At 44.2% G+C, this 18,364-nt stretch overlaps 1 long non-coding RNA gene across 5 annotated transcripts; it reads left to right on the forward strand.

Moving 5' to 3' along the window:
- The first annotated feature begins 1,430 nt into the window (after nucleotides 1–1,430).
- LOC101938590 (uncharacterized) lies at nucleotides 1,431–14,246 on the forward strand. Of its 5 annotated transcripts, XR_010599710.1 has the most exons (6): nucleotides 1,431–2,769; nucleotides 4,813–4,938; nucleotides 5,725–5,821; nucleotides 7,639–7,732; nucleotides 12,023–12,124; nucleotides 13,601–14,246. It is a non-coding gene; the product is annotated as an uncharacterized LOC101938590 (long non-coding RNA). The 5 variants fall into 5 exon arrangements; XR_010599708.1 differs by having other exon boundaries at nucleotides 1,431–4,938; nucleotides 5,040–5,821; XR_010599709.1 differs by having other exon boundaries at nucleotides 4,813–5,821.
- Nucleotides 14,247–18,364: the final 4,118 nt, after the last annotated feature.

Raw genomic sequence — 18,364 nt, forward strand, 5'->3', positions numbered from 1 at the left:
AGCTGAGAAACTAATGTTTTCATGGTGACTCTTTGTAGAAAGAAAATGGTAATTGGAAAATGTCTTTAATAAAAACCACCCACCTCTCATTTGCATTTGTTTGCTGCATTTTTGGACTTTCTGAACGGGAGTAGGAATACTAAACTTATACTTCATTAGAAAAGAATAAATATAAAAGGGCACAGACAGAACCATATGTTCACTCATAAGTAAGAACTAGAAAATAGGATGGAATATCTGAGTTGGTGTAAAGTTTTTAAATGATGGGATGGAAACTGAGAGCCAAATTCTTCCCTAAGATACATGAGCACAACTTCCATTGGTTTTAGTGGGAGTTGCTATGAATACCTAAAAGCAGAATCTAGCTTCCTGAATACCTCAAAGCAGAATCAGAAGGTCTAGAGGGCAAAGGAAAATTAGGGAGAAACTTCTTTTCACTAAGGAAAATTAGTATGTGGAATGTTTCTCCAAACAAAGAAACAAATAGCAAATACAATATGATTAAAGAGTCATGGATCCTTACATCTAGCAAAAAACTTATGAAGGGTAACCACCAGCCAGGCAATTACACATCACTTCCTTATAATGCAAATGAATAACTTTAATAGTACTTTTCATCCAATGATCTCAAAATGCTTTACAAACATTAGTTCATTAACACTCCCAACCCCTTTGTGAGGCAAGGAAGTATTATTAGCCCTGTTTTATGAAATAGGAAACTGAGGTAGAGAGCATTTAAGTGACTTGCCCAAAGTGAGTTAGTGACAAGATCAGACATAGAACCCAGATCCTCTGATTCCCATTCTCCTGTGCTAACCATCTGACTATGCTTCCCCAGTCTAGCCCATTTATTTTCTTGTGAGTCACAAAAGCTAAATGCCCAAGCACAGTACATAATGTCCAGATAAGCTTTTCTTATGACTAAAAGCAAAAACATGACCACAAAATATAACTGCTTGCTGTTTGTAAATTAGCCCTATGGAAAATTTCATTATCAGTTAAGATTCTGTTTCCTCCTACATTCTCAAGTAGTCATTAAGCTGAACCCACACTGTCACTGACACATTTCTTACACTTCACACTTTTAAGCATTACAACTTCTTTGCAACCTGAACCATTGCTAAGATAAGTATGCAAAGCCAGTCAAGTGTTTAACCCCAGTAAGTTCTAACACTTCTACAGCAAAATTAAAAACTGTCAGTTCCTTGTCAGAACCTCAGTTAGTCAGCATCAAGCCCATATGAATTCACTTTTAAAGCAGTACCATCAATGTACCTTGTACAAACACATGTATATCTTAAAATACTGAAGAGAGTATGTACATTGGTGCTGATGAATGCTAAAATGCTTTGAGTTGCTTGGGTGAAGATGCTCTTTAAGTGCAAAATATTATTATTACTTATTTATTCTACTAGTAACTCCACCAGAGAGGTCCTTTGGGGCCATCTGCCTGTCCCAAGTCAGGATAAAGGAGGAGGGTTGGGCGTGGGGCTAGCAACTCCACCCCGTAAAAAAAAAATTAATTTGCTACAGAAACGCCAACAATAGAGATAACAGAGACTTTTAGCCTGGAAAAAGAAGGGCCTTCAACTCGAAGACGCATGACGCTAGGTGGTGAAAGTCGTGAGGAAGCCACTAAGCTGATTACCCTTCTTGCAACTAGGAGGATTACCATCAGTACATGGAACGTGAGGACCATGTATGAGTCAAGAAAGATGGCACAGGTCGCAGAACCAACATCACTAGACAGGCATTGCGGTGGAACCCCCAAGGCAAGTGGAAAAGAGGCCGTCCAAGAAACACTTGGCGACGCGACCTTCAGGCTGATAGCATAAAAATGGGCTATACCTGGAACCAGCTAGAGCAAATGGCCCAGGATAGAGGACTCTGGAGATCTGTGGTTGGCGGCCCATACCCCGATTGGGGTGACGGGCATGAGTGAGTGAGAGTATTCTACTAGTACTATATTTGTTTATCTGGCAGTGGTGGAAGTCACTAAGTTTGGATTCAGATCTGAACTGAAATTTCTTCAAAATTTGGGTGCATTAGAGCTGGGATTTTGGTTTAACTGGTTATGAAATATGGGCGCGAACCACAATGTTCAAATATGGTTGTGAACTTCTAAAATGCTCCGTGGGTGGTTGGATCTAGGGTAAGGGAGGCTACTCAGCTACTTACTCCCTCCCCAGAGGAAGTGGGTGGGAGAGAGAGAGCAAAGAATGGGCACAATCGTGGCTTCACCCCTGTTTCCTCTCCACAGTGTGCATATACACTCTCACTGGCCAGAGTAGCTGAGCCATTATGCAGTAGGTGCTGGTATAGCCCAGCAGTAAATTACTTTTCCTCAGGAATAAGGTTGACGCAGTGGAGCAATTCTGACTCAGAGGTGAACCTACCCCACCATGAAAAATATTGCAAAGCTTGCCTCAAAACCTGGTGAATTCCCAGGAATCCTCTCTCTGTCTAAAGGCTCCAGCCCCCAGGGAGGGGCTCTGGAGAAAAGATAATACAGCCTTAGGATAGGCTCCACAGAGCTGGAAGGGAGAAAGTGAGGATTTCCCTAACGCTGTCCAGTCTCTGTTCCTGATGTCCTCCACAGGGTCTGAATGAGGGGGAAGGCAGTGCTGCCAAGGCAGCTAAACCTCATTCTTTGGTGAAGAAGGAAGATCTGCGGGTGAAGGGGTGATCTATGTGTCTGTTGGGTGTCCAAATATTTGATGCATTATTTTGAACAAGCCTAAGTATACACTTAGCATCTCTAGCTGAATAGTGAGTATTGTTTACCCATGAAAGTAACATTTAAAGCACTTCTCTTTTTACATTTTAGATTAACACCTGGTCTACACTAGAAAGTTAGGTTAGCATAACTACATCACTCAGGAGGTGTGAAAAATCCACACTCTGAGTGGTGTAGTTAAGATGACCTAAGTCCCCGTGTAGAGAGCACTAGGTCAACAGAAGAATCCTTATGTTGACCTAGCTACTGCCTGTCGGGGTGGCGGATTACCTACACTGACTAGCGAACGCCTCCCATCAGTGTAGGTAGTGTCTACACTGAAACACTATAGCAGCACCGCTGTAGTGTTTTTAAGTGTACACAAGCCCTAAGAAATCATGTTTTGGGTTTCTACATCAATGAACTGTGTTTATCTTCTCCTGAATGCTTTTATAAAAGTGTTTGGGGGCAGAGATGATGTTTTAGGGGAAAGGTCAGTGGGGGGAGCGATAGCTCAGTGGTTTGAGCTTTGGCCTACTAAACCCAGGGTTATGAGTTCAATCCTTGAGGGGGCCATTTAGGGATCTGGGCTAGGGCTTGGCCCTGCTTTGAGCAGGGGGTTGGACTAGATGATCTCCTGAGGTCCCTTCCAAGCCTGATATTCTATGAAAGACAGCCAATGACATGATAAATTATGAAAAACATAGAGCACATCCACTCTGATTCTAGGAATGGTGTTCACATGCTAAATTTGAACATAGTATATTAAAATATTATTTACATAGGCTCCTCTATACAAGATGTATGAGTTTATTTCCATAACTGCAAAGAAATAATTGTTAATTTTTTGTCAGTCCTTACAAGCATTGTTCCATAAGGAGGAAAGTTTATTTCTCAAACTTTGTATAGCTTTTTTCCTACCAATGTGTCACAAAACACTTTTATTGTATTCTCTATTTGTTTGGAATTACTCTGGATGACTCTGCATAGTTAGTTTAGACTGTATTGCATTTTGTCTTGTGGTGGATGTTTCCTGTGTACAGTAACTTCCCACTTAAGGTCCTCTCACTTAACATTGTTTTGATCTTACATCCCTGTTCAATTACAGAACATGCTCCATTTAAAGTTGTGCAATGCTTTGCTATAACGTCGTTTGGCTGCCTGCTTTGTCCACAGCTGGCAGCCCCCCCATCAGCTCTCCTACGCCCCCCCACAGCGCCTCCCGCCCACCCAGTGGATCAACGCCTTCCCCCTCGGGAATCAGCTGGCTTGCGGCGTTTTGGAGGCAGGAGGGAGGGGGAGCCTGTGCGCAGGCTCCCCTTCCCTCCCCTGCCTCCCGAACGCCGCAAACCAACTCATTGCCGTGGGCAAGAGGGAGGGGAGGGAGGGGGAGCCTGTGTGCCAAGGACTCGCTCCTCCCTCCTGCCACCTGAACATCACAAGCCAGCTGATTGCCACGGGCAGGAGGGAGGGAGGAGGAGCGAGGATGCGGCGCACCTCCCCCTTCCGTCCCCTGCCCACAGCAATCAGCTGGCTTGCAGTGTTCAAGGGGCAGGGGAGGGAAGGGGAGCCTGCGTGCCATGTTCTCCCCCCTCCCTCCTGCCTCCTGAACGCTGCAAGCCAGCTGATTGCCACGGGCAGGAGGGAGGGGAAGGAGAGAGGACGCCTCGTGCAGAGTAAAGGGAGAGGGGAGGGGGAGAAGAGATGGGTTAATAGTGGGGGCTTAGGGGAAGGAGTGGCGTGGGTGGGCCGAGGGTTGAGCCCCCCGCCCCTGGTGCTTGCAGAGTAGGGGAAGCAGCCACTGCTGCTGTGCAACATGCTTCTCCTAGCCTACAGCACCTTCAGCCTCCTTGTCTGCCTCATTGTCTCCAGTGCCAGTGGGCTGTGCCTGTGTGGGGCAAGGTGGGGGCACCTCCCAACTATAGTACTGTACTGTATGGCAAACATTTTTTCCCTAGAACCTAACCCCGCCCATTTACATTTATTCTCATGGGGAAATTGGATTAGCTTAACATCGTTTCACTTAAAGTCACATTTTTCAGGAACGTAACTACAATGTTAAGTGAGAAGTTACTGTGTTATTTACACTATTTTAGTGCCTCGACCAAGAAGGGAGGCTCAGTGTGCTAGCCACTGACAGTTCCTCCCCCAAGAGCTTCCTTTGAGTAAAGGAAACAAGTAAGAGTAAAAAGATTGTACAAAAACGCTCCCCAGAAACAAAGGTCAGTCATTTGAATTTTCTGTTGTAGCTCTAATATGTAGCTTTATATTAATAATGTGAAATTCATTGCCTCTAAAAATAGCCTTTTCTCGTCATGCACAGATAAACATTTAGTAGAACTACATAAATGATTAAAAGAAATTGTATGATTAAGAATACCATAATTGGATGGAGCATGATGATCCAAGCAGCATGAGCTTCACCCACATAAAAATACCTTCCCACCAATGTAGAGATGTGGTTTCATCCTTTACTTTCTTAAGGATTCGTTTGATTTTATCCACCGAATGGTGGACCGTGAGAAGAGTCTTAAGACCTTCCATTTTTAAGTTGTTGATATAATAGGTGAGCTGTTTACAGTGTCGTAATTTCTTGATAGCCTTTAAGTCAGCTCCAATATGTATAGGCTCTATGTAGTCGTATAGTCGATATTCAGACTGAATGACTTCTGACTCTAGGTCATGCAATGTCACATTTATATCACATCCCCTTAGACTAGATACTTGACACAAACAAATATTTGCAGTAAAATTGTTGATTATATGGTAAAACCTATTTACAGTAAACATTGGACACAGACGTCTTACACAGACACAGTGTCTATTTACCTGCACTATGGCCGACTGGTTAACAAGGGAATGGTGATGCAGCTCGTAACTACATGATCCTGACAAAGAGTTTAGGCACACATGGGCCTCCTCCTATATGCAGAGGTGCAAGTGTATCCCAATCCTTTCTGCTCAGTACAGGCTTGTATATTAATGGGTTTATACTCTTTCCCCTTAAGATGCACTTTCTTCCACAAAAGCACCATTAGGGATTGGTTGGCAAAAATTCCTAGCAGAACAAGAGGCTAGATGCTTTCCTCAACAGCTGATCTTAAGGTGAGTACAAGGGCTATAATAGTCTCATTATGGGGAAATTAATGAGTCTCCACCATTCATGATGCCTTTTCTCAAATTCATTGGAGTTATTTCCGATTATTCTTTTTAACTCCAAAGGCATGTTTCCATTTAGGCCATATCTTACAATTGATTTTGCAACACTTAATAACTATTGCTGGGCTTCCATACAGATAAGTGCCTCAGAGAGATTTGATTGCAGGATGCCAAGAGCCCCCAATATCTGTAGGTGATCTTGTTCCTGAATATCCAACCAATAAGGGAGGATATTTACAATATTGAATTTAGTGGGTCCTAATCCCATCAGCGCCGACGATAGTGGCTCCGAGAAGGTTGACATGTCATGACCTAGATCACCTATTCTTTTGGCAAGGAAGTTTTGATCGATGGTATTAATTACCCCAAGTCCAGCTCCTACTCCAAGCACCTTTACTATCACATCCCTTTTCTTCCTTTGTTGTAAGGAGGATGGCAAGATTCCTTGTAGCCATGCTCCCCATCCCATTAATAAGGGCATCACAAAGGGTGCACACAGAAGATGTAGTGGAATGATAAAGATTTGAATAGGCATTATGATCTTCTTTAGGGCGAATTGAGGTTCAATAATCATAATTCTTGATACATCCTTTTTGACAACAAAAGGTCCCACGTAACTAGTTTGTGGTGGTGGAGCAATGGTCAATTTGAATGATGTTTTCAGTTCAAACAGCCCCTTAACAATCCACACCCCAGAGTGCAAAATACTAGTATTAACCATGAGAATTCCTGTGCAGGTGAGGCTGTATTGTTTTATTGAGTCATCCAATTTGCAAAACTTAGATGAAACATAATTAGTCAAAGAGAGAGAACACTGATTTCTGCATATTTGACAGGATAGATTCATGATTAAATGTTCGTTGGTATAAGGGGGTGCCCATGTAATTTAATTGAGGTGGATTGAAAATTATGGTGATGTAGGCTAGAAGTAATATTTATAAAGCCTGGTGTTGTGGTAGAAGGTGCATTGGTTTTAAAATTGATACACTTGGATGAGTCCCAATCCTTTATGTCCTGTGAACAACCTATGAAAGGGGAAGAGTCCAACATCCATGCACATCCATTAGATAACTTTTTAATATATTTTAGCTGTCCAGTTGGATTTAGCACTGGGTCATGTGTTCGATTTGTCGTGTAGGGTGAATGACACCAGTGAGTTGTTGCCTTTATTCTCCTTTATAACTAAATAACAATACCTTTCCATTACGTAGGAGTAAATGCTGGATAATCCAGTCATTACATCCTCAGAGACGACCCAATATGCAGGAGTGAGAGGGATTCGAGTTGCTGGCCGATCTTGTTTTCCCTGTTTTAAATCCAAAAGTGCATATTTTAAGCGGTGCCTTAGGCGGTGCTTCTGTCCTAACTTCCTCCTGGAAAGGGTTTTGTTGGGGCCCTTGGCATCATTTGGATTCTAGCTCCTTTGTTTTCCTTCTCGTAATTCTTGTCATACTCCTCATCATATTCCTCATTTTTAAAGTCCTCTTGTGTATATATCTCTTTTTCTGAATCCTCATCCTGGTCATACTCAAAAACAGGAATCTTTCATTTGTAGAGTAGACTCTCATTAACTTTACAAAACCAATGCTCGTTTTCTTGAACTATTGGACCTTGACAAATCCATAACCATGCCATAACTATAGACATCAGATATTTTCCAAGAGTGTTCATGCTTTCTTCAGTACCCTGTAAAAGAAAACATGAAAATATTAATTTTACTTAAGGTGATTTATGATTATTTTTCCTCTCTTTTTCCTTTACAGTGTTGTCCGGGCAGATGTTTCCCTTCCACGCTCTGAGTTGTGTGCTGTGAAACCATTTGGTGACTCGTTTCTTCCCAGACTTTAATTCCAGCTGGTAAGTAGTCTGACTTGCTTTGTTTATAATGGTAACAGGACCAACCCATCTAGGACTGAGTGGATGTTTTTTTTTCTGAATAATACTTGAATAGAACTTGATCACTCACATTCTATTCAATGAATTTAAGGTTATTATTGAGCCTTTGGTCCATCTTCCTACAATTGGCTTGTAGGGTGACAGCTACTGCCCTTTGCACACCAGTGATGACCCTTAGCATGGATTTTATATATTGGTCTGTTATTGCTCTTGGTCGATATTCATCAGGGGGTACCCCTCCTGGCACCCACCGTTGTTCCGGTGTTACCATAGGTTGTCCAAATAACCCGTGAGGAGTGAAACCGTGGGATCCTATGGTGGATCTCATTGCCATGAGAATTAATGGGAGGTATAAATCCCAGTTTTTGCCTGAGGAATCGATGACTTTCCAGAGTACAGTCTTCAGAGATCTATTTGATCTTTCTACAAGGCCAGATGCTTGGGAGTTGCCTGCTACATGGTATCTTTGATGCACCACCAGGGCTATACAGAGTTGTTTGGTTATTTCCCCGGTGAAATGAGGACCCTGATCGGAATCGATGACTCTTGGTAGACCAAATCGACTGAATGCATTTTCCAGCAATAACTTGACTGTAGTTTGAGCTGTACAATTACGTGCTGGATAAGCCTCAATCCACTTTCAGAAGAGGTCAATGCACACTAAACAATATTGATTTCCCCTATTTGTTCGAGGTAGGGGGCCAATATAATCAATTTGCACCCTTAGCCATGGACCATCCACTGGTTGATAGAGAAGAGGTCCTTTGATGATTTTGGTGTCTGGGTTATTTTGAGCACAACTCAGGCAGTTGTTGATATAATGCTCCATATCTCTTGCAATCTCTGGCCACCAGGCCACAGTAGCCAACTTACGTAGTGTTTTCTGGACTCCAAAATGACCTTGTCTATGTGCCAGTTGTATCAGTTCTTGTTGAAGCACAGTTGGGATTACAATCAATGGAATACCACCCTTTGTAGATTCCTGGTCTCCAACCTTGTTTTTAGTTGCCATAATTAAACCAGATGAATGATGTTTAATGGTATAGAATTTGTATTTGCCATCCTTTACTAGCTGCTTAATTTCTGGGCCTTATGATGTCCTGGTGATCAATGGGATCTGTTGATGTTAAGGCATCAATGGTTGCTTTTACCTTTGTGACGGGCTGGATCACAGAAACCCCCTTGGAAGCTGCCACCCAATGTGCAAAGACTACCCCTGCTTCTGTTTTCCTGGCCAGCTCAGGACTCCAGCACCCTGTCTTGCTGAGCCAGACACTCCCGTCTGGCTCCAGACGCAGACCCAGGGTCTGAATCACTTGTCCCAAAACTGCAAGTTTACCTGAAAACAGCTCACAGTAGTGTGCTTGTCTTTAGCACTCAGATGCCCAACTCCCAATGGGGTCTAAACCCAAATAAATCCGTTTTACCCTACATAAAGCTTATGCAGGGCAAACCCAGAAATTGTTCGCCCTCTATAACACTGATAGAGAGATATGCACAGTTGTTTGCTCCCTCAGGTATTAATACATACTCTGAGTAAATTACTAAATAAAAAGTGATTTTATTAAATACAGACAGTAGGATTTAAGTGGTTCAAAGTAGTAACAGACAGAACAAAGTAAGTCACCAAGAAAAATAAAATAAAATGCGCAAATCTATGTCTAATCAAACTGAATACAGATAATCTCACCCTCAGAGATACTTCAGTAAGCTTTTTCTCAGACTGGACACCTTCTAGGCCTGGGCACAATTCTTTCCCCTGGTACAGCTCTTGTTGCAGCTCAGGTGATAGCTAGGGGATTCTTCATGATGGCTCCTCCCCCTCTTGTTCTCTTCCACCCCTTTATATATCTTTTGCATAAGGCGGGAACCCTTTGTCCCTCTGGGTTTCCACCCCCCCTCACTGGAAAAGCACCAGGTTAAAGATGGATTCCAGTTCAGGTGACATGATCACATGTCACTGCAAGACTTCATTTTACTCACTTGCCAGCACACACATGTACAGGAAGACTCACAGGTAAATACAGCCATCTGCAGACAATGGGAATCATCAAGATTCCAAACCATCCTTAATGGCCCACACTTTACATAATTACAATAGGCCCTCAGAGTTATGTTTTATATTTCTAGTTTTATATACAAGAGTGGTACATTTCTACAAATAGGATGATCACACTCAGTAGATTATGAGCTTTGTAATGATACCTTACAAGAGACCTTTTGCATGAAGCATATCCAAGTTACATTATATTCACTTATATTTTTATAAAACCATATAGACTGCACAACGTCACAACCTTATCCTATCTGAAGTCTGGTCCAAGCTTGCATCTTGTTTTGCCAGTCGATCCACCTTGCTATTCAGGAGAGTGATTTCGGATTTATTCTTTCGGTGGGCCTTAACCTTAAACAAGAAAGTGTCACCCTCCTGGACTCAGCTAACTGCCATGCATATTTCAGATATTGGGCATAAGCAATGGCTGGTTATCTGCTGATCTCATTTCTCTTGTTTTCCAAATAACCATCCAGTCCAGCAATGCCATCATTGCCCAATCAGAATCTGTGCAGATGGTAATATCTGTGGAAATTTCAGCATTTTCCAAGGCTACAATGATTGCCACTATTTCTGCAGCCTGGGCTGAGTTGTGTGCAATGGCTCCTTGGAATGCTTTGTCAGATGCAACATGTAAAGCTGCAAACCCTGTGGCTGCTTTTCCGTTGATGTACATGCTGCTTCCATCCACAACCCACAGGTCTCGGTTATAAGTTTTAGCTTCTTCAAACACTGATTCTAACTTGAAAGGTGATATGATCTCAGGATTCATATTCTCGGGAAGAGGACACTCATGATTTATCAGGGGCTCTTTTGGTGCAGGAACGCAAAGTGCGAATGGTGCCAGGCTGGGACGTGCAACCTTTTCTACCTGTATTTCTTTGTTGATCAAAGCTAAGGTCCAGTTAGCTAGACGAGGGTGGCTTACTCTTCCAGAGTTGGCTCTCTCAGTCAGCACATACTTCACAGGAGTGTGTGGGGTCTTTAACACTATAGGAGCCATGCCCACTATATACTCCCAATGAGCCAGCACCCATTCAAGAGCCAATACCTCTCGTTCACAGTCAGTGAATTGCTATTCCACTGCTGATAACACTCTGGACCCATATGCTATGGGCTTCAAGGAAGTTCCATGATGTTGCAGTAGGATAGCGGTGATTGCTGTGTTAGTGGTTGCTAGTTAGAGGTGGAAGGGTTTGTTTACCTGCGAGAATGCCAGTGCAGATGCTTCCATTAAGACTTGCTTCAGCTGTTGTACGGCTCTTTGCTCTTCCTCTACCGACTTCCATAGTTGGCCTTTCCTAAGTAGCTGGTAAAATGGCTTGCCTTCTCACTATAACCTTCCCTGGAAAAACCAACCAGGCCTAGGAAGGACCTGAGTGTACCAACATCTGTTGGAGCAGGCAGTTTAGATATTAGCTCTATTCGACTGATATCAGGTTTCCTCCTGGCAGGGTCCAGTTGCACCCCTAAGTAGACTACTTGTTGTTGAACTAGCTGGGCTTTGGTTGGGTTTACTAAGAACCTGCTGTTTTCAGAATTCCTAGTACTTCATCTAGAGCTTTGATGTTGTCTTGCTTGTTTGTGGTAGCTATCAGTATATCTACATAACTGACAATGTTGTCACGGTAGGAGGCGGTTTTCCATAATGCTGCTACGCTGCAATGACATAAACTTGGAGCATTGTGATACCCTTGGGGAACCCTTGTAAAGGTGTCTTGTTGTTCTTCATAAGTGAAGGCAAATTTATAGTAGTAGGAGGGATGGAGTTGTATGGAGAAGAAGGCATTAGAGATGTCTAGGACGCTGTACCAGCACGCACCTTCGGTGATTAAATTCATCACCTCTGGAAATTTAGCAACAACGGGGGCCAACCTGGGTGTCACCTTGTTTAATCCCCTATAGTCCACGGTTAACTTCCAGGAGCTTCCATCAACCTTTCTAACTGGCCAGATAGGAGAGTTTCAGACACTTTGACAAGGTATCAGCACTTCTTGATTCAATAATGCCTCTATTGTGGGTCGAATCCTCTCCTTCGCCTCTGCAGAATACCGGTATTGATGTATAGGCTTTGGATCAGGACCTTCTACCTTTATTGAGGCTTGGACCTTTCCGCAAATTAGTTTGTTAGGAGCAAACACCTCCTTGTAACTTGTTGGATTTTTTGGTAACTTGTTGGATTTCTGTCTCCCATACAGGAAGCTGCAGTTCTTCTGGAGCCTTGGCAGCACAGATGCGGTGTGTTGCAGGGATTAGAATACCTGCTTCTACGTGTTCAGCTTGAATCAACATCCTATCAGGTAAGTCAATAGTTATATCCAATTGCTGCAACAGATTTATTCCTAATATGCCTGTACCATCCAGTTTTTGCAGTCCAAATGAGACCTGTGTAGATAGAGACCCAATATGGCATGTAACTTCATAAGTAAAAGGAATGACATTTTCTTTACCATTATATGAGACCAAAGATTTCAGTTCTCTTACTGGCAAGTTCTTAGCTATAGGACTTCCCTTGAGACATAACAAACTAGTGGAGGCCCCTGTATACACCAGCATTGATTGTTCTATTTTTCCGAAGCTTCCCATTATTTTAATTTTTACTGTAGGCCTGCCCCATTCGTCGTTAACTACAGGGGCTCGGGAAGCTCGGCTTCCTCAGTAAATACTGCTAGTGGAGACAGACTCTACCGGAGTGTCGGAGATTGGCCCTCCAGCCTTTTGCCCAATTCATATTTAGCCAATTTTAGAAACATGTCCTCTGCTGACAGTCTCTGCTTATTTAGCTTGTCCCATGGCTCATACTGAGACAATATTTTTAGCATAAGCTTTTTAAAAATCCTTATCTGATCTCCAGTTCCTCTAAACATAACGTTTCTGTTGTCCAGGGGTTTAGTAGTGGCAGAACTTTGTCCTGTGTGGCTGCTTTTACCATTTGTTGTCTCCTTACTATTATATGCAGCTACCTTCTTTTTTGCTGATGTTCCTTGATGGACTAGTTGCTGGAGTTCAAAAATCTCCCATGCTCTTGCTTCTAGTAAAGGCAGCCTAATGTTGGCTATAGCTAGCCGTATGTTAGGAGATAAACCCTGCACATAAAGTTCTCTTAACTCTCGTGTATCATAAGTGATTATCCCATTTCAGTTTACCCCTAGTCTAGCCAACCAGAATAACATTTTTTTCCTCAGAAAATATTTTTCTGGCCTTTCATCTACACTCTGTTTTTCTGAATATGCCTTGCCCATTACATTATCATGTGGATAAAACAATCAAAATACAAATGAATAGATAGTAGATGGTTCATTATTTGCATCAATTAATACATTATAAGGAAGAGTTGCAAAATCATCATTAGACATACATTCACTTAGTATACATATCACATCATCTTGAGACAAATATGGTGTAACAGATAATTTGGCTAACCAGTTAAGCACTGTATCTTGGTCACAAGGGCCCACGTGCTTTCCCATGGCTCTAGCCTGTTCTGGTGTAAGAGCTTTACTTTCATGTTTTACCAAGGGGGGTTGCCCAGTGTGCCAATGGGCATCCTTTCTGTGCCGCTTCCACCTCCTCCCAGCTTGGAGGTGCAGAGCGTAGCTGTTCTTTCCCACACCAATTTTCTGGTGGATGTTCCTCACACTGACCATTCAGATTGCTTGTTTAGTTCCCTCTGAAATTCCACACTGTCTTCTTTAGTCTTAACTAATTTCAATGATTTTATTTTCTGCAACTTATGGCATCTCACTGTTCATTCCCTTTTCTAAAACATTAATTAGTAACAGTAATACAGCATTGCAGCAAATCTATTGAGGAGATAATAAAAATTGCATAGATCATGAGAGAGACAAGAGCCCAGGAGGAGCCTCAGTCCTGACCCATCTGATCTTCCAGACCGTCTCTGTAAGGCTAAGGCCTTCGTCTGCAGCCAGATTAAAAGAGCAGCCAAGCAGCAGCCATTGGCTAAGAAGCAGGAAGTCACATCCTCACAGTCCATCTAAATGACATTAAAACAATGGAATATCAGGCTGTTAAGAAGGATACCCTGTGCTAATAACACCCACTGTCACCAGATAAAGAAACAGATCTTCAGATGGCTAAAGAAAACTTAGTTTGACACCGTTCTGTCTGTCAAGAAATCACTAATCAATAGTTGTAAAATCCTCATTTCTTTATTGTTTTGTCATTATGGTCCCCACTTCCCTATTGTTCATCTGTATGGTCTCTGTATGGTTCTTTAATTGTTTCTGTCTGCTACATAATTAATTTTGTTAGGTATAAATTAATTAAGGTGGGGTGGAATTGATTAGAGAATTTTGTTACACTATGTTAGGATTGTGTCAAATATCAGGGGGTAGCCGTGTTAGTCTGTATCTACAAAAACAACAAGGAGTCTGGTGGCACCTTAAAGACTAACAGATTTATTTGGGCATAAGCTTTCGTGAGTAAAAACCTCACTTCTGCATCCGAAGAAGTGAGGTTTTTACTCACGAAAGCTTATGCCCAAATAAATCTGTTAGTCTTTAAGGTGCCACCAGACTCCTTGTTGTTTATGTTAGGATTGGTTAGATAGATTTCAGTATAATAATTGGTTAAGGTACAGCTAAGCAGGACTCAAGTTTCACTATATAAACTGGGGTCCAAAAGGAAGTTCTCCTCCAGGACACAGCCCCAAAGATCAGAGCTGTCAGACCTCAACACTCTGCCAATGACACTGTGCAGAAACTGGAGTCCCCTAGATGGACCTGATCCTGACTAGCCATCAAGAAAAGTTCATCTGGCTTATTGGGAGTGGTGAGCACTGTATGTGTAGCGTGTGCAGTCTGGTTTTGGTGATTGTTAATAAATAGAGGTTATGTAGTATATTACTGTGCAAGGCTCTTTCACTGGTAAAAGGTCCTCCAAACCTGCAGTAGTAGTATACACCCGGAGCCCTATGTACTGGGAAAGGGTGTGGGTACTTAAATTGACCAGGTTAGTTACACCCTGAGCCCTACGAATTGGGTACAGGTAGGTGCTTTTTGCCTGGAGTCCTACCAATTGGGAAAAGATGGGGGTGCCTAAATTAACCAGGTTACGCCTGGAACCCTATGGACTGGGAAAAAGTGGGGTGCCCTAATGTGTGCAGGTAACAGATTTGGTAGAGAATGCCTGGGCAGCCTAAGGTCTTTTGGACTGAACTGATAAGAGTCTAACACAGTAAATAATAACAAAGTACCTGTGCCTTCCTTCAGAAAGGGTCGCTACCTATCTGGCAGAATGAGCACCCCAGAATAGGGTGACCAGACGTCCCGATTTTATCGGGACTGTCCCGATATTTCCTTGTTTGTCCCGCGTCCCGACCAACGTTAGGTCGGGACACGGGACAAACAAGCAAATACTCCAGAGCCCGGAAGTGCTCGCGCCCTCCTGCCCCGACTCCACTCCCTCCTTCCCCCATTGGCTCCCTCCCCGAATCCCCGCCTCTTCCCCAGGCTCACCATTCCTCCTCCCTCCAGCGCTTGTGGAGGGAGGCCCCGGAGACGCAGGGGGAGCGTGGGGCCGGGGTGAGTGAGAGTCCGGCCTGGCCCCGAGTGCAGGCAGGACTCAGTCGGGCGGTAGGGAGAGGAGGGGGGCAGCCCGTGGGGCCAGGCGGTGGCTGTTCTCTCCCCCTGGGCAGCGGGACTCGGGAGCAGCTGCTGCAGCTCCCACTGCCGCGCGGGGAGGAAGCAGCCGATGGCCAAGCTTGGCGGCTGCGGCTCTGGCGCCCCTGAACCTCCCGAGCCTGGGCCTGTTGCGGGGACCCAGCAGCGCGCACACTGCACCCAGACCCTGGCCAGTTGCATGCCCAGCTAGTGCTATCCCGCAGCGGCCCTGGGGGGAGGCATCAGCAGCCCAGCCCCGTTCGTTCCCCTGCTGGACCCGAGCGGGACGGGGGGGCTGGGGCCTGCTGCCCCCACTTCGGGGCCGCCGCGGGATTGCACCAGCTGGGCAGCAGCCCAGACATGACTGGCCAGGGGCTGGGCGCAGCGTGCGCGCTGCTGGGTCCCCATAACAGGCCCAGGCTTGGAGGGCTCGGGGGCGCCAGAGCCACAGCCGCCGAGCTTGGCCATCGGCCGCTTCCTCCCCCCGCGGCAGTGGGAGCTGCAGCAGCGGCTGCTCCCGAGTCCCACTGCCCGGGGGGAGAACAGCCGCCGCCTGGCCCCACCGGCCGCCCCCTACTCTCCCTACCGCCCGCCTGAGTCCTGCCTGCACTCGGGACCAGTCCGGACTCTCACCCCGGCCCCGCGCTTCCCCTGCGTCTCCCGGGCCTCCCTCCAGCGCTTGTGGAGGAAGGGGTGTGTGTGTGTGTGGTTTTTTGGGGTTTTTTTTCCCTGCCCCCTCCCGCCACTCCCCCCCCCCCCGCGTCCCGATATTTGACTTGGGTGATCTGGTCACCGTACCCCAGAACAACAAGAGAGAAAGGGAACAAAGAAAAGGGACCAGGAGGGATGGGGCTAGTTGAAGACCCAACCCTCCTTGCTAAATGGTTAGTGGGACAAAGCCTGTGCTCGTGGGAAGGGATGGTTCAGTGAGGAAATCAGAATCAAGCCCAAGCAAGCAGGCAGGCAACAGATAAAAAGATTGGGAAACAGGTTGGAAGCCCTGAGGGGCATAGTGGCAGGAGAAAGGGAGGAGTAAGTAGAGGCCTGGAGATTTCAGATCCCTGGGACAATATGGAGGTGTCATTTTGGGAGATAAGCAAGGAAAGAGAGTGAGAAGTTAACTCTGCAGAGGCTGTTGGGAATTAAGCAGCTGAACCTTGTAAAAACGTTAACAATAAAAAGTGTTATAGAAAAATAATTCTTGGTTTCTTTGCAGCCATTCTGAAGGAAAAATGGGCCCTTTTCCAACTGAATGTCTGTAAATAAGCCAGGAAAAGAGACAATCTGATTTAAATCATTTAACTATGAACAACTTAGTCAGATTTGCTAAAAGAACATAAGGGGTTTCTATTGGAACTTAACTGTCCCCAAATGTATACAAATGTAATTTATGTACTGTGAAAAAATTAAAGCAGTGTAAGGGATGTTAAGCAAAAGAGTATGTATGTACCTCTGTGTGTGTGTGTGTGTAAGTAAATATATTGTGTAAATATGTGGAGTGATTAGGACCTAAACCCAGGGTTTTTTGCCACCCCAAGCTCCGAGAGCGCAACTGCCCAAGCAAAAAAAAAAAAAAAAAAAATGGCCGGAATGCCGCCCCAAGTTTGTAAAACTCTGTTTTGTAGGTTTAAGATAAATTGTTTTTTGTTTTGTTTTTAAATAATACCACTAAAAATCCATTTGAATCTTTCATTCAGAGTTGCAAACCTGACAGACACTTTTTGCCAATCACAGGTAACTAGTGTTGTTTGGCTTTGGTATTTAGCATTTAACCCTTAAGGCTCCTCATATGCTTTATAACATTCAAGATCAAAGTTGTGGCTCCAGAAGGGCAGTCAAAACCAGGAGAATGGTAACAAAATAACAGATAAGAGCTGTAGTAAAAGAATAAGAAATTAAAAAAGACAGTGCCCCTCTGGAGCAACAGCAGCGGTGAGGCACAGAAAAAAGCAATGTTAGAAACACTGAGCCTTAAGGTGGCTCTGAGTAATCAGACTATCACTTTGATAAGGTGTAAGGAAGCCGGGACACTACTGAGAGTATCAATTCAGGACAAATTGCTTAGAGCAGGGCAGTCACAGCCGAAGGCTGGGGTTCCTTTATTACTAAGGCACACCAAACCAGCCAAACCGAGATGACTTCGGTTTTACCCCACTGGCTAATCAGAAGTCATATAAGCAATTTCCTCAGATACTGCAGTTCCCTTGTATCACCACCAGCACCACTCCTTATGGGGATGAACGGTTATGAAAACCAATACCCCAGTAAAAGAAAAAAGGTTCTCCCAATCCTAAAGGACCAAGCCCCAGACCCAGGTCAATATACAAGTCAGATCTTATCCACAAATCACACTGTTGACAATCCTTTAGAATCTAAAGGTTTATTCATAAAAAGAAAGAAACATAGATGAGAGCTAAAATTGGTTAAATGGAATCAAATACATACAACCATTGCAAAGTTCTTGGTTCAGGCTTATAGCAGTGGTGGGATAAACTGCAGCCTCAAATCAAGTCTCTGGAGTACACCCACAGCTTGGATGGTCATTCAATCCTTTGTTCAGAGCTTTAGTATAGCAAAGTTCCTCCAGAGGTTAGAAGCAGGATTGAAGACAAAATGGGGGGTTTTCCAGGGCCTTTTATATCCTCTGTCATGCGGCCTGTGCTTCCTTTGTTTCACACACAAGCTGCCCAGCATATGGCTTGGAAGCCTTAGAGTTCTCTTCATAGGCATGTCCCTGCATTCATTGCTGAGTCATAAGGTGTATCTGTCTTCTCTCTGTCGGTCACTTGTATAGCTGATGGCCCTTAATGGGCCATCAAGCAGGCTAGGCAGTGCTGATGCCAAATTGTCTGGGGTGTCACTCAGAAGCATAGCACAAGTTTGAAATACGGCCAGTATAGCATCAGTACTTATAACTTT

Source organism: Chrysemys picta, chromosome 3 (assembly GCF_011386835.1).
Source record: "Chrysemys picta bellii isolate R12L10 chromosome 3, ASM1138683v2, whole genome shotgun sequence".
NCBI classification, from domain to species: domain Eukaryota; kingdom Metazoa; phylum Chordata; order Testudines; family Emydidae; genus Chrysemys; species Chrysemys picta.